Genomic DNA, 17,235 nt, shown 5'->3' with positions numbered 1-17,235 from the left:
ATCCTGTAACATTGCTGTTTAATGCTGATTTATAATAAAAATTGTATAATATCTTGGAGCTTTCCTCCCCGGGCCTCTGCTGTAAAAGCACTCTTCAGCTCAGTCAGACAATCCTGGTCAACAGATGTAAAATAAATAAAAATAAATAAACAAATCAGCCTAACTAATCTGATCTGCAAGGCTATGTAACAGATTATCATGGAATCCACTAGGTAGGTCTTTCACAAAATGGAGAATACGAGGTGTTTATTTTAAAAAAGTTGTATATTTAATTGCACCATCCACAAACTAGACAAAAACATAGACACATAAACACACTTGTAGGACCAGCGTTTTCATCTCTCCTCATAAAGACTTCATCAGATGACCTAGAATACCATATTTGCCCTTTATATAGTCCCTCACCTATATAAATTACCCAATCACATTGTATAGTGAAAAAAGTTAAAAACAATCACTCCCTCTCCATTTCCTTCATGAAACAACATAGCAAAAAATATTGCTTAAAAACTTTAAATTACATAGAAAATTAAAAAATTTTCACCAAAAACACACTGTTACATAAATATTTCAACATTTCAACATTCATTAAATACTTTCCTTCTAATAGAAAAGTATGCTGTGTCTTTTGGCTTTTCCCGGTTAGGGGTCGCCACAGAGGAACTCCGGTCCGCTAATGATTGGCAGTAGATTTTTACGTGCCGAGTTGCCAGCCCTGACACACAACCTTCAACAAAGGTACGCCCATTCACGCATGTCTCCACACAGAAGATGCTTTAGCTGAGAATCGGACAGGACAACGTCTTACTGTGAGGCGACAACGCTACTGCAGCACCACCACCGCAATTCTTCTAATATAAAAGTATAAAAGTACAAAAAATTGAACTTGCTCAAATGATGTAAAAAAAAAAAACTGTACTGTTCCACCATCTAGTGTTTTTTTTAGGAATTGTCTCTTAAGTAAAGAGCTATAGCTTAACAGATCTCAATTTTAATAATGGAACAAGGGATATAAAATCATTTAAGCCAGGGGGGCTGGATGCTTCTAGGGTAACTTGCCACCAAAGTTCCCTAAATTCTATTCTCTCTTCCCATAATCCACCTTTAGGTATTTGTTCCAAGACCAAAAAATTAAAATTAGCTTTTGAACAAACCTTAGTGTGTTTATATAAAGCATTGGTCTCTTTTTATGCAAAATGTCATATTTATGTCCGTAGATCCTTCTCTTAAGTCTACGTTCAGTTTTACCAACATAGCAGGATCTACACTCAACACACAGGGCAAGGTATACTATCCCCAAGGCTTCACAATTAAAATATCCGGGACTATGTACCCACCTGTTCCTACCCTCAATAAAAAGTTTGTCTGTGTTAGCTATACTTCCACAATGGGAACAGTGGCCACACTTGTAAGTCCCCATTCTCCTCCTATTCCTTACCTTATTTTTACCACCATATTCCAAAATGGTTTTCAAACTAGATGAATTCTTATATACAAACTTCAGAGGGCTGTTGGGGAGCTTTTCCAAATCTGAAATGGATACAAACCTTTCCCATTCAGATTTAATAATTCTCCTAGTTGCTCCATTAAGAGCATTATACTCTAATACCATAGCTCCATTGTAATTAGCTTCGTGGTCCTTACCTATAACGTTATACATTGTTTCATTTTGTCCTAAAATAGGTTTAAATTTAGTAAATCTACCAATCTTCACTTCCACCTCTACCCCATTTACTAAGTCCAATGGATAGCCCCTTTCCAGAAAAAACTTTTTTAATAACACACATTCTTTGTTAAAATCATCACAAGAAGTAGTCATTCGGCTGCCACGGACATACTGACCCTTAACTATGTTCCTTTTACAATGTGGGGGGTGTGCACTTCTATAGTGAAGAAATGAGTTGCAAAATATAGACTTTCTAAATATCCTGGACTCAAATTTACCATCTGCTTTATATATTTCAACATCTAGATATTGCAAACAGTCCCTAGATATTGTATGAGTGAATTCCAAAAAATTGGTGGTATTCTTCATATATACCATGAATTCATCAAATGATTCTTCTGTCCCCCTCTAAAAAATAATTATATTGTCTAAAAATCTCTTATAGACTGTCCAATTAATTGCAAACTCAGAATTTAGTATGTGTTTTTTTTAAGAACACAGTCAGTCATGAGGGATTTGGGCACCCAGATTGATAGCAGCCTGACTTTTGACCACCATGTTGCTTCCATTGTACAGAAAGCTTTCTACATGGCCCACCTCATAAGTAAGGATATCTCATCCAGGGACAAGGAGGTCATAACATCCCTGTGTTCTTCCCTTATAAGGCCCGTTATTGAGTACAACTCCCCATTCGGCATGTACCTCGCAAAGCACATGCAGCAGCTGGAGAGACCACAGAGGTTCCTCACTAAGAGAATTCAAGGCCTCAAAAATCTACCATACACAGATAGGCTAAAAGCACTATCCCTCTACTCTGTTTCATACAGACTCCTCAGAGGTGACCTCTGTCTGGCATACAAGGCGATCTCGGACCCCACCTTGATGGGACTGCTACATATCCGCAAGTCAAGCTCCACTCGAGTAACCCACACACGCGGACTTCCTGGCGGGACAGATTTGTGTCCCAGAGACTCCCCCATCTATAGAATAGACTCCCTCTCCACGTCAAGCAGAGTACCTCTTTGCCTCTTTTTAAGCACAATCTGGATAACTGGATGGGAAATAGAAAATACATCCCTGGGATTCCACCCGTGTCCCTGCTGGACTAGGGCATCAGATGTTGATTTGTCTATGCATGGGCTAAACTCTTGGCTAGGCATATAAGGTCCTCAGGGTCAATAGCCTAGTAACTTCCTAAGCTCCTATGATCCTTTGATCCTATGTCCGTTTATCCCCACTGATTAGTCCAAACCTCTGTGTGACTGGCTACTGAAGAGCAACCAGAATCAAGTATTATAAGTCACTACTTCAGCTTTCATCTATAGATAACATGCTAACTTCTTTAATGCATGGCATGCTTTAGGTTCAGTTTGTTATCCAAACTTCTGGTAGGTGAGACCAGGGACTACTTAAGTGGCACAAGGCTTGTCGCCTCTGTGTCTGGTACATTGTGACCTGAAAATGACACAACACTTCAAATGCTGAGATGTCAGCCTGGAACAGAATAACATTTTTTTTCTGTCTGTATATTTATGAAATACCTTTAAATGAAAGAGTAATAATGAGCACATTTTTGGCCTTTGATACATCCATTCAATCATTTGTTCATTATTAAGTTAATTAATTAATTCATTCATTCATTCATTCATTCATTCATTCATTCATTCATCCATTCAGTCATTCATTTCTTATCATTACCTACCTAATTCAAGTCTTAGTTGTGGCAGCTTGACCCTATTTTGGAAAATACAGTCATTCATGTACACACACACACACACACACACACACACACACACACACACACACACGCATAAATGGAACTTCAAAATTTTACCTACAAGCATATATTTAAATTAAGGGAGGAGACTTGAGAACTAAGCAAGTTGCTTTGCACTTTTCCACATGCTATGTATGTAGAATATTATAAGTTTTTACTAATATGTTCATTTATTGAAAAATTATATATATAATTTACAACACTATGTGTTTATTAAGGTTTTCTTTTAGAATATATGAAAATCTTCTGGCTATGATATATACCATTGCAGAGATCAATAAGGACCCAGAACTACTACCAAATGTTACAATTGGGTATGAGATTTATGATTCCTGCACAACTGTTGCTGGAGCACTTGAAGGTGCAATGAGGCTGCTAACAGGACAGGGAAATACAATTCCAAACTACCACTGCCGGACTACTTCTGCAGCTGTAGCTGTGATTGCTGAGTCATTTTCTGTGACATCAATACCCATGGCCCAGCTACTGGGACTCTATAAATTTCCCCAGGCAAGTAAGAAAAGTATTTTTAATTTACATTTAAGTTAATTCAGTGAATACCACAACTGACTCGTACTTTTGATTCCTCACATGGAGCTTGAATAATTTGATGTGTAACCTATCCAAAGTGCAAAATACAAATAGCTGCTTCTGCGATTTTGACAGCTAAGTTATACCATTAATGTGATACACGTATCCAAGAACCTATCTTCAGTACATCAAATGGGACATGTAGCCATACAAGGTACATTTCAGCCACATACTTAAATAGTAAGTAGTTGTTGACATATCATTATACAGGGCCCAATGCCCAGAGAACACCAACTGTACATAGGGCTAAATTCTACAGTATTGTAAAATTTACATTTCAGTATCATATCACTATAGGAAAGTTAATGAACAGTGTTTGAATTGGTAGCTGGCTTACCCATGTATTTGGTGGGTTGATATGTAATGTAAACCATGTCAGGTTCTTCCTTATCATCTAAAATCATCAGTAAACAAGTAATCAACCAGGAGTTCACATATTAGTTATTGACTTCTAAATGTCTTCCTGCATTTTCCATATTAATACTTGCAATTCAATTTATTAGTGCATTCCACCAGCATATTTTACAATAATTCATCTTTAATGCAATAAAGTATTAGAATACTCAAAATAACTCTTGATTTTAAATAACCATGGAAGGTCTTTGTTAGTCAAAATTGCAGTCAAACTGGAGTCATGAAACTATTGATCAACATGGGTATTTAATGTCAACATAAAGAATGTTTGATATTTTAGAATGCGGTAAATTTGGTGCTTTTAGATATAAAAGCTCACTCTGCATTGCATACACTATACTTTGACTAAGGAAAGGGGGTCCATTCTCATCATGGTATTAGAAACCCGAAAGACTTGGAGAAATTAAACCATGAGAGAGTAAGATTAATATTAGCAGCCTAGAATAGTGGGGTCTGAATGTATAGATGTTAAAATCAGCAAACAAAGGAAAGCAGTATTGCTGGAACTTAATTCATCCTCAAGTCTCAGTGAGTACCTTCATGAGGCGGACCCTGTTTCTACAAAATCTCACAAAGACAACACTGATATACAGTATGTATTTTATATTGCATATATCATGAAGGTTAAAAATAAAAAAATACAGCAGGGTGCACAAGATGCAGGATAAAAAAGTGCCTAATTCTGGTATATGCACTGGTGCTGGGACTGGGGAAATGACAGTGTAGAATCCTCAAGACAAGGAAACATTCCTATAATGGGGTTAGGCCAGGCTCATGGGAAGGATGTGCCCTGTGTTGTAGAAGGAAGTAGTAGTCCACAAAAACACAAAAACTGACAAGCAAAAAAAGAGCCATAACAATGATAGAGCAGACTATTGAGACTAAGGAACAAATTACATATTGTTACCATTATGCAAGAAGCCCAGAATTTCCGGATAGAAGATATTCAAAAAGATTTAACAGAGAAATTAGAGGAAAGAAAAATACTTGCACAAGAAAAACTGTCAAAAGCTTCAAATGTAAATTTGTGTTCATTAATATAACAGATCCATGAAAAACATTATATAGACAAGACATTTTGGACCATTTGGAAAAAGAAGTGAAAGAAGATGTGTGAACAAAACCAAGAGACATATTTCTATTTTATTTAACATTTGTTGACCGGGAAAGTCCAACTAGGTTCCACAGATCCTGATTTCAGCGGAGGCCTGGGGAGAAATGCTCCAGAAGAATGTCTTTAGAATGTGGGAGGAAACTGGAGGAAACCCACGTGAATGCAGGGAGAACATGCAAACTCCACACAGAAGGCACCCCAGCCGAGAATTGAACCAAAGAACCTCTTGCTGTGAGGCGACAGCATTAACCACTGCACCACTGCACTGCCCTTCTTTTTTTTATACATTTGAAAAGTATAAAAATGAAATATGAACATGAGAAAGAAAGAGACATCTGATACAGTGCAATATTTATGCAAATGAGAAAGCCAAACTATTCAATACAAAAATGCAACTCCAAAGATATTAGAAAAGAAATACAGGCAAAGGCACCCAGATATGAAAAATTTCACAATACAAAAAATAAGAAAATAAAGGCGGGAAGTAGAAAAGAGAATTAGTAATGGAGAAGTTAAAGAAATAGAAACTGAAGTTATGGATTACCTGTAAGTGAAGAATTTAGTGTAAAAAATCCAACTCTGACAACTTCACAACACAATGGAACAATGACTCCCCAAATGAAGGAGAAACAGGTGGAATGGAAAACATCTGATCACTTGCACATGAAAATACTCTGGTGCCTTCAGTAGGAAACCAGTACAAAAGTTCTGTTTGAGTTGTGAAGCAATGGAAGGAGCATGAAGCATTGGCACCTCTGACACAGGCAATGTTGTGGAGTGGTAGGCTATTGAGTTCCCATATGAAAGAGCAACGGATGACACAAAATGCAGCTGAACAGATTATGTACAATGACTGCAGGAAACAGAGAGCAAAGAATGTAACCTTATTTAGAAGAGAAGGGCCTAAGGGAAGAGATGCTTCATTTAATAGAGATGGAGAGACATATTGAGATTAAGATTACTGAAAGTCAATAAGATCCAAAATGTTAGAAATCTGATAAAACAAATGAACCCAGTAATCAAGACTACTAGCAGAAACTCATGTGATATAAAGGAGTAAATAAGATATTTAATAACAGATAAAGTCCTACCACAAAAGCATGGAGCAATAAGGGAAAGGAATGGAATGTAATCAAATGCAATCGTGGAAGCATCAAATCGAAAAAACTATAAAGAAATTAAGAGAAGTGTCACTGTTAGAAGAGTATAGAAGAGATGAACAAATGTACTTAGAAAGGTAGACGTAATAAAAGCAATGCACAGTATCAGAACAAACCAGGATCTATTGTACACTACTGCAAATAATAAAACTAAAGATGCAAGCAAAGCCAGAAAAAAATGTAGAAGATATGCAGATAAATATAAATGAATGCACAAAATAAGCAATTCATTAATGACGCAAAAAGCTTTTATAGATAATTAGGAAACAAAGCAAAAGAAATAGAAAATAAATCCTGCAACATTGATATAATGATAATTTATGTCAATGACAATACCAGTTATGCATATAAATCAAAACAGACATGCTAATAAAGGATGTGATGGAGATATAAGCTGCAGTGTAACAAGAGAGATGAAAATGTGATATACATGTTAATTAAATAATGAGTTGAAATGAATGCATTGACTGCACTTACTGCATATGAGATGCATATACAGGGAATTCATGTATGCAACCTGACACCACTGCTGTATTCCCCACCTTAGTATCTATGTACAAGAACAAAAAGGCCTTATAGCTGTAATGTCAGGTACATGAAAAACGGACAAGTTTTTGTAAAGAAATAACATCGCACCCATAAGAAAGGGGTTCATCACCTACAAGCATTTAATAGACAAGCAGGTGTATAGTTATGTAAATGCTAAATGGGAATCTAATAGCATACAACATACATAACTGACAAATGACAAGACAGATCGGATGACTGCCATAAGTTCAGATTTTTCATTGGTGATTTGTAAACATCTCTGATATCGTTATACTGGGCATGCTCACATGGATTTATTTATTTTATTTTATTTTTACATTTGTTAGCCAGGTTAGTCCGACTGGGCCCAGAGAGCCCTTTTTCAGCAGAGACCTGAGGAGAAAAGCTCCAGGAAAGTAATAAAAAATAAGAAAAACTTAACAATTCAATTTGTAAGATACTTAGTCCAGAAACAGAGAGAAATATACAATAGGAATCTAATAATTCACGTTGTAAGATACTTAGTACAAAAACAAAAAGAAATATACAACAGGAATATATACAAGGCAAAAGTTCAGTATTTGTTTGGTTAGCATTAAGTTATTTACAAGGAATGTAGCAATGCCTAAAATAAAAATAAAAAAATCAGAGTAACATTATGGCATAGTACAACAAAGATGCATTTAATAGCACAGGTACTAACTGCAGAGAGCGTAATATATGCATATAGTTTAGGTAGATACCAGGCATATATGTTAATTGAGAGAAGAAGAAACATTCATTAGGTAATTTCCTGACAAGTACATATCCATGCATGTTGGAAATTAATTTTTAGTTGCTTTTTGAATTTGTCACTTTTGTTAGTGGAGCAAAGGGACAATGGGAGTTTGTTCCAAGAATATACAATTGAATGACTGTAAAGTATTTTTCCAAGAATTTTGTTTGGCTTGGTCACCTGCAGAAGGATTTGTTGTGTGCTTCTGAGGTCACGATTGGGTGTGTAGGGTGTCATTATGGATGTAAGGGCAGGGCAGGAGTTGGGGCTATTTAGGATGCTATGTGCAATTTGTAGTTGTGATATTTAAAGTGTGTGGGGGAGCTCAGGCCATCTTAAGCTTTTCAGGGATATACAGTGATAGGATTTGTAGGTATTACTGCCTGCAAATCTTGCTATCTTGTTGGTGGTTTCTAATTTGGTTAACAGATTATTTTGGAGGTTAGTAAGTACAGGAGCAGTATACAGCAGGGATGATAGAATACATGCCTGAGCCATTATAGATCTAGATTTGTTAGGTATATATTTGTTGTTGTGGTAAAGAAGACAGTTTTTTAATGGACTTTTTGATACAATTTAAGATATGTAGATCGAGTTTTAATTGGTTGTCTATAGTAATGCCAAGCAATTTGGTGTTTGACTCAGTAGTGATAATTGTATTATCTAAGGATGACATGGTGAACTTGTCTTTAGCTGGAGTGAGTTTTTTTGGAAGGAAAAAGAGAAGCTTGGGCACTTTCTGGGGTTGAGAAACAGGTTGTTTTCAGTTAGCCATTTTTCTACTAGGTACAGAGACTGTTGAGTGGCAGTGTGGAGATTTTGTATATTGTCAGAGGTGTTAATAATTGTGGAATTGTCTGTGTACTGTATTAAGGTAGAGTGTGTGCAGGAGACATTAGGGTTATTTGTAAATATGTTAAAAAGTAGGGGGCCCAGGATAGAACTCTGGGGAACCCCAGTCTTAACAAGACAGAAAGGGGAGAAGAATGTTTGCCATCTGATGGACTGATATCTGTTTGAGAGGTAGCTGTTAAACCAGGAGGTAGTAGAGGTAGAGAGTTGTAGACTGGATAGTTTTTAGGAGAATGGGATGGAAAAATGGGATTTACAGGGAACAGTAACAAAACAGGAATTCGACAACAGCAACACAGTAGAAAGCATTGTAAGAGATGACCAATCACAGTTTCTGATGGTCTGGCAGCATGCCATGCAGTAAGAAATATTTATGAACCTCCTCATCTGCCATTAAGCTTTATACTGTGAGAAGAAATTGCAGTAATAAAGACATGAACAGATGAAGACATGGAATGTACAACATAATTATCTTGTTACTAGAAAATGCATGCGAGCAATGACATAAGAAATATTTACATCATATACATTTTCAAACACGTGCCAGAACAGATATCAGAGAGATGCATAGCAATCATAGTCGCCACAGAAATACGCTTATCGGTCATCTCATGGAGAACACTGTTGAAGGACTTACAACACTTTTCTATCATATAAGGTGGATGAAAGAGCTACCTTGTAGGACAAGGCCTGAAAAAGGTGTCCCTCTGAGTGTATCTGTGTTTAAGCCTTTGTCATCTGACACATTTATCTGACAGATGTTACCAGATTCATACGCCTATTATACAAGGCTCTCTCCGGACCTCTGTATTGACTGCATATGCCACATCAGATAGCAATGGAGGTTCTCACAAATTAGTGAACTGAATGTGTGCATTAAGATTTAGTCAGAATGCTGGAAAGGAGCTGCACAACATGTGTCCACACAAAAGTGAGCAGTACAATATCAATCCCTCTTTCACAAAGAAACTGTTTCCATCATGTAGGACACACACTGTCCAAGAATTGAACTACAGTCTAGGTATGCTGTACAAGCCAGTTCTCAATACACATGTCCCAGGAGCACTTGCAACATGATATGCTCCAAGTAACCATTTTGCTGCCACGTAATCACAACCTGTGATGATACATCATTGTGCGACATAAATATGGATAACAATAACTAGATAGAATGGTGTTTATATAACATCAATGCATTCATATAATGTTGCCCCATTCAGGAATTGAACAGCAAGCTATGTGACTGTACTGACTAATGACATGTGGATGAAGCCACAAGCACCACAGTGGAAGTCTTAACACTATTGTGAAACTCCAACTATGCTTATTACATCAAATGTATGTGTAGTAAACAATCTCTGAGATAAGAGATGGTGGAGGCCTCTCCCACTGTAAACGGGCACATCATAACTGTGGTGAAGTCATTCATGCATTACAGTATAAGGAGCATTTGAAAACTGGAAATACACAATATTGTACATAATGAATGGACCATGGTGGAAATGTCAATACAATTGTGACATATTGTTGCAAGGGATACGTGTGCCTGTAATTGCTGCACAGAGTTAACAACATACAGGATGCCACCTGACTTCCTCATGCCAGAGGATAACCCTTTCTACATATGTTATGCAAGATAAACTAATTATATGTCATCATTATTCTGAATAAAGGCTTTGCTGTGTGAGAAATTACCATACATTTTGTAAGAGGGATCAGCATCTATACATCTACATAGCAAATGTGTTTGACAACAGTGTTAGAGACATAGACAGTCACAATAAGACTTGACACAACCTAGTCTGAGCAGTAATGGCTGGATTTTAACTAACTATAAAAGACCACAAGGTAAAATTAGGGCCTGAATTGTATGTGCAACATGACTTGTAGGGGTAGATATGGAGACACACACATACATACACACACACACACACACACACACACACACACACACACACACACACACACACACACACACACACACACACACACACACAGCTGTCCTCAAACATCCTGTATATGTAATTAAACAATGTACAAAACAGGTTTACCTTTACATGTGCGTATTGCACATGGGCGACCGACAATTGTCAGAAAGACAGTTTGCAAGGTTTGCAAATGTCAAACGGAAGAAGGTTCGAATGTGCAATGAGCGAATGCACAGTGAGATTCGCTCATTGCACATTCGACATTCTGGGCAGATTGCACTATAATGGGGAGTTGGAAATGGTTCCTTTCCCCGCTGTAGTGAGATCTCGGAGTTAGAATGATAAAGTAGGGAGAGTGGGGGGCTCAGCCCCCCTGCATTACACTTTATCTAATTTTGTTGTCGACATTTATGTTTGAAACTCAGCAAATCAGCTGTTCGATTTGCTGCTTTTCGAACATTAACAACTGTCGTGATTCGTTTTTTCGATGCGAATATATGAATACTCGCACAAGTGTGATTCAAGATTATAAAGGTAAACCAAAAAACATGGTATCAAAGTCATACAACACAGGAGAATTCACACTCCAAGTATATTATTGCAGGTATGATAATATTATATATTCATTGCGTGGCCCGATTTTCCCTGTGAATGCTAGGATCTGCTAGTGTCATAGTACCCCATTGTAAATCCATCTCATAATTAGAAATATACATAAAGGTGATTGTGAGGTGGCCAATGGTCTATGACAGCATTTGCATTCGTACTCTTTAAGCAGGGATGGATTTGAATCATCTACCTGTCCACAAACTCCATCTACACAGGCCCACAGAGGTCCAAATGGAGAGATGAAAAGTCAGCAAGCAAAGGAGAGGAGTAGTGCTGAAATGAAATTCGTCCTCAAGTCTTGGTGAGCACCTTCGTGAGGTGGACCCTGTTTTCACAAAATCTGACCAAGGCAACACTAATATATAGACTGTATGTATATAGCATATATCATGGACAGAAGTAGGTAAAAATTAAAAAAGATAGCTGATGCACAAGACACAAGATTAAAAAGTGCCCATATCCTGGTAGGTGCACTAGTGCCAGGACTCGAAAAAATGACAGTGTAGAATCCTCCAAATATGGAAAAATTCCTACAACGGGTCCAGGCCAGGTACAGGGGGAGGATGGTCCCCCTGTTGTAGAAGGAAGTAGCAGTCCTCAAAAATCACAAAAAACTGATAGGCCAAAGAAGAGTAATAAAGACAATAGAGTTGACTATTCAAGATAAGAAAGAAATTACGTATTGTTACTATTATGCAAAAAGCCCAGAATTTCCAGACACAAGATATACAAAACGATTAAGAGAGAAATTAGAGGAAAGAAAAATACTTCCACAAGAAAAACTGTCAGAAGCTTCAAATGAAAATTTGCATTCATTAATACAACAGATTTGGGAAAAACAGTATATAGATCGAGAAACTTTGGTCTGTTTGGAAAAAGAAGCATCTGAGGAAGTGCTAAAATATAAACAACAAAACCTAGAGATATTTGAACAATATAAAAAAGAAATATTGACATGGGAAAGAAAGAGAGATTTGATATGGGGCAGTATTATGGTAAAGTAGAAAGCCAAATTAATCAATATAAAGAAGGCAGCCCTCAAAGATATTCAAAGAGAAATACAGGCAAAGGCATCCAGATATGGAATTTTTTACAATAAAAAAATAATATCACAAAATGGAATGTAGAAAAGAAAATTAGTAAAGTAGAAGTTAAAAAATAGAAGCTGAAGTTATGGAGTGACTGCAAAGTGAAGGATTTGGTGTAGAAGGTCTACTACAGGTTACATCACAGCATGATGGAGTGAGTGCCCAAAGTAAGGAGAAACAGGAAGATCAGGAAACATCTGAAGAGGAAATATGGACATGGGAAAGAAAAAGAGAGTTAATATAGTGTAATATGTATGCAAAGGAGAATGCAAAACTAACCAATACAAAAAGAGCAGCACCAAAGAAATTTGAAGAAAAATACACGCAAAAGAATCCAGACATGGAAAAATTTACAATACAAAAAAATAAGAAGACAAACAGGAAAAGTAGAAAAGGAGATGAGTAATGGAAAAGTTAAAGAAATAGAAAGTGAGGTTATGGAGTACCTGCGAAGTGAAGGATTCGGTGTAGAAAATCTAAATCAGAAAGCACCACAACAGGATAGAGCAATGGACCTCCAAATTAAGGGGAAACCAGTGGAACAGGAAGCAATCAGTCAGGTGACATATGAAGATATTTGGTAGCCTTCCACAGGAAACCAGTATAAACATTCACTTGAAGTTGGACAGCAAGGGAAGAAACAGGAAACTGTGGAAACTCTGATGCAGTGGATGTTGAGGAATGATAGGCCAGTGAGTTCCCATATGACAGAGCAAAGGATGGCACAGGATGAAATTGAAGAGAGGGTGCCACAGGAGGATGCTACAGAACTTTCTATAGAATGCCCGCAGGAAATGGAAAACAAAAAATCTGCCCTCGGTTTAGAAGAAAATGAGCTTAGAGAAGAGTTATGTGATTTAATAGAGATAGATATACATATTAAGATCAATGAAAGAAATAGACTGCAAAAGGTCAATAAAACCCAAAAAGTCAGATGTCTGATAAAACAAATGAATACAGTAATTAGAACTGTTCACAGAGATCCATGCAATATCACAGAAGTAAACAGGATATATTACTGCACAGCTAAATTAATAACTGATAAAGTTCTACCACAAGAACACAGGGCTGTGAGGGAAGGGAAGAGGAGAAATCAAATACCATCATGGAAGTATCGAATAGAGAAAACTATAAAAGCAATTAAGACAAGAAGTGTCGCTGTTAGAAGAGTATAAGAGAGGGAACAGATCAACAGAAATACTTAGAAAGATAGACGTGATAAAAGCAATGCACAGTATTAGAACAGATCAGGATCTATCATGCACTATTGCAAATAAACTATAAATTTCAGCACAGGTGGAAAAAACTTAGAAGACACACAGACAACTAGAAAGGAAAAGTACAAAATAAGCAATTTATTGATGACCCCAGAAAGTTCTATAGAGAATTGGAGAACAAGGCAAAAGGAATTGAAAGACCACCAAAAAAGGAAGAAATAGATATATTTTTGAGAAGTATTAATGAAGAGCCTGTGGGACATAACAAAGATGCTGAATGGATAGAAGAAGTAAAAGAAAGAATAAGAAGTTTAAAGGTGCAGGATTTGAAATGGGATGAGGTAAAAGCCAGACAGATTGAAACAAAGTTAAGATAAGCTTCTAATTAGAAAATCCCAGGTTCAGATGCAGTACCTAACTTCTGCTTAAAAGTATTAACATCTTGGCACGAAGATTAAGCCATGTTACCTAAGAAGTTAAGTTGTGATTGTTTCTGCCATTTCACACTGAGCTAATTGAAGGAAGTACACTGAGAAAACTCGGATCTATAATATATAACATTAAGTATCCTGTTTTTTTGCTTATTTTTTCAAGTTATGTATAGCACTTTGTGTACTGTATATTTTTCTAGCTAGTTTCACTGTGTGTGAGGTATTCACTGGAAATTGTCCACTTTTATTAAGCATCTGTTTGGGTTGTTTGTTTCTGATAACTTGTTGCAGTTAAATGCTTTCTCTAGAGGCTCCTTTAGCTGTTTAAAACTTTCATTTAAGGGCTCACTGCTGCTTTTCTGCTGTGAGAAACATTTCTGCAGTTTGTTTCTCACCCTACCTCCCTATTGGTATGGTGTTCTTATAGTTGGTGGCTTTGCAGTTGCCCGCTCCTACAGTAAACTTGATCTGGGACCCTTTTCCCAGTCTAGTGTTATTTCCTCATTCTACCCAATACAGGGAGAACATTTGAGAAGGTCAATCAGCTTAGTTTCTGCTACTCCTTTCTCTCTTTCCACTAAAAAAAAAAAAAAAAAATTCTAAGCTTGTTTCCTGCCTTTCCTGTGGGTAGTCTAGTCTGGATATAGATCTGCTGTGTCCAGGACTATTTGTAGGCTGCTAGGCCCCCAAGCCTTTCTGTGTTGGAGGGAAGCCTTCTAGCTTAATTTTGTTTCTTAGAACTAGCCAGTTTTTTGTTTCAGCACTCAAGTCATTTTCTTTGAGCTCAGCACTTGTTCAGAACTTATTGTAAGCACTAAATAAGCTACAAATTACTACAGCACTCAACTTTCCTCACTGTCTAGAGGAAAACAGTTTCTAGTATTTAACAAATAAGCACCTATCGAGGCATGTCTAAGGGTCAGCTCCCGGTGTTTTCTCCTGTCTGCCTGATGAATGTGAGCATCTTGGGGCAATGCAGTAATTGCCTCATGTACACAGACAACCCTCTTCTCCTACGACTCAACACTACAACCTGTGAGAGATGCACTTATATAGCCAAACTGGAAGCAAAGCTCTCTTCACCCAAGACTGGACTAGACAGTCAAGAGGAGAAGGTAAACACTTGCACCACACCACACTCAGCACATAGTCCTTCAAAATCTACACCACCAAAACACACACATAGAAACACAAAACACACCCCTACATTCACAGAAGCTCTCAGTAAAAACCTACCCAAGCAACGGGGACCTCCAAAGCAGAAACACAAGCAACCTCCACCCCCCAACACAACCGAAATGACACATAGCCCACAAACTCAGTGTACCACTCAACCACAGCCTATAAGGCATAACAACGTACCCAACACTCTAGTCATAGATGACTCTATAGCCAGGCACACTGATGTTCCACTCACCAGGCTAAACAAGGAGAAAGTTACTGTCAGCTGCCTGTCGGGTGCCAGGATCCGCCACATAACGCATGCACTCAGGTCACTCCACAACAAGTATAAATATGACTCTGTCATTGCCCATGTTGTTGTGAATGACCTGAGATGTACCTCCTTGGACTACATGAAAAGGGACATGGAGGAGCTGTCCAATCTTGTAGCCCAGGCAGGTATGAGTAGCATCCTGCCTTCACCCAGAATGATACCACAGTACAATGACAAAATGATTGACTTCAACAACTGGCTAAGCTTCCGGTGTCATTCTAAGGGGATCCACTATCTGTCTGCCTGGGATAACATGATCGACAAACCACGATGCTTTGCCAGAGATGGCCTGCACCTGTCGCCCCTGGGATTCTGGATACTGGCTAAGGCTCTAGCCACCCCTATAGTGCCTTTTTTAGGCAAGGTTCAAATGACAAATTCACCACCCTAACAGGTACAGGCAAGAAGAATCTGAGGGTATTGCTACTCAATGCTAGAAGTCTAAACCTCAAAATGCACTCACTCGAGGCACTCCTTAAAATGGAGAACATCGACATCTGTGTAGTGACAGAGACCTGGTTCAAGGCTCCAGAGAGTACCCCTGCATTACCAGACTATAATTCATACCACACCTTTCGGCCACCTAACCTGGACCGAAACACTAAAGGTGGAGGCGTTTCCATATTCATTGAGGATATCCACACCTCCAGGCTAGTTGCTCAGCATAATGCATCCGAGATTATCCAAGTGCAACTAACTCTGGGCAAGACCGCAATCCAAATTGTAGCTTGCTACAGATCCCCCACCATGCCCCAGGATTCCCACTCCTCATTTCTTAATACACTGGAAAATATTAGGCGATTTCAACTACCCTACCATTAACTGGGAAAACTACTCATGTACCAACTCTTGTGCTCAACATTTTCTGGAATTCATAAATTCCAATGCCATGGATCAACTTATCCACACCCCCACCAGGGGCAGCAATATCCTAGACCTGGTTATTACCAACATGGGCAACCAGTGCTCCACACCAGAGGTCAATTCCTCGTTGGTCAGATCCGACCACAAGCTAATCACCCTAGACATCCACAACCCTCCCCTACCCCCCATTAGGGAAACCACAGTAAAACATTTCTCCAAAGCCAACTTCACGCTTCTTAAGACAGAAGTGGCAAACTTCATGACACCCATGCTGATATAGAGGTATGACTGCCGAATCCTACACAAATGCTCTTTATAAGCACTTACATGAGTGCATGGATCGTGCAATCCCTAACGGAACCAAGATGCTATTCTTCAAAAAAAGGAAGCCAATCTGGTGGTCCCCTGCCATAAACAAACTCTACAACAGAAGAAAGAAACTGTTGCAAAAAAGAGTAAAATCCCATAATTGGAGAAACTCCCTGGTCAGCCTCAGTAAGAAGCTGAGATCCCTCATAAAATCAACCAAAGCTAGTTATGAAAACAAAATTGCCACTGACTCTAAAGACAACCACAAAGCATTCTACAGCTATGTCAAGAATCTCAATGGCAACACTGAGATCTGCTCTGAGTTACAGCACAATGGCACTAAATATACAGAGCCAACTGATATTGCCAACATCCTGGCAGATAGGTTCAGTGTTAACTTTACCCCCCTGTCATCCC

This window comes from Protopterus annectens, chromosome 6.part0 (assembly GCF_019279795.1).
Source record: "Protopterus annectens isolate FY-2018-M chromosome 6.part0, PAN1.0, whole genome shotgun sequence".
NCBI classification, from domain to species: Eukaryota; Metazoa; Chordata; order Ceratodontiformes; family Protopteridae; genus Protopterus; species Protopterus annectens.
This window is presented reverse-complemented; position numbering follows the sequence as displayed.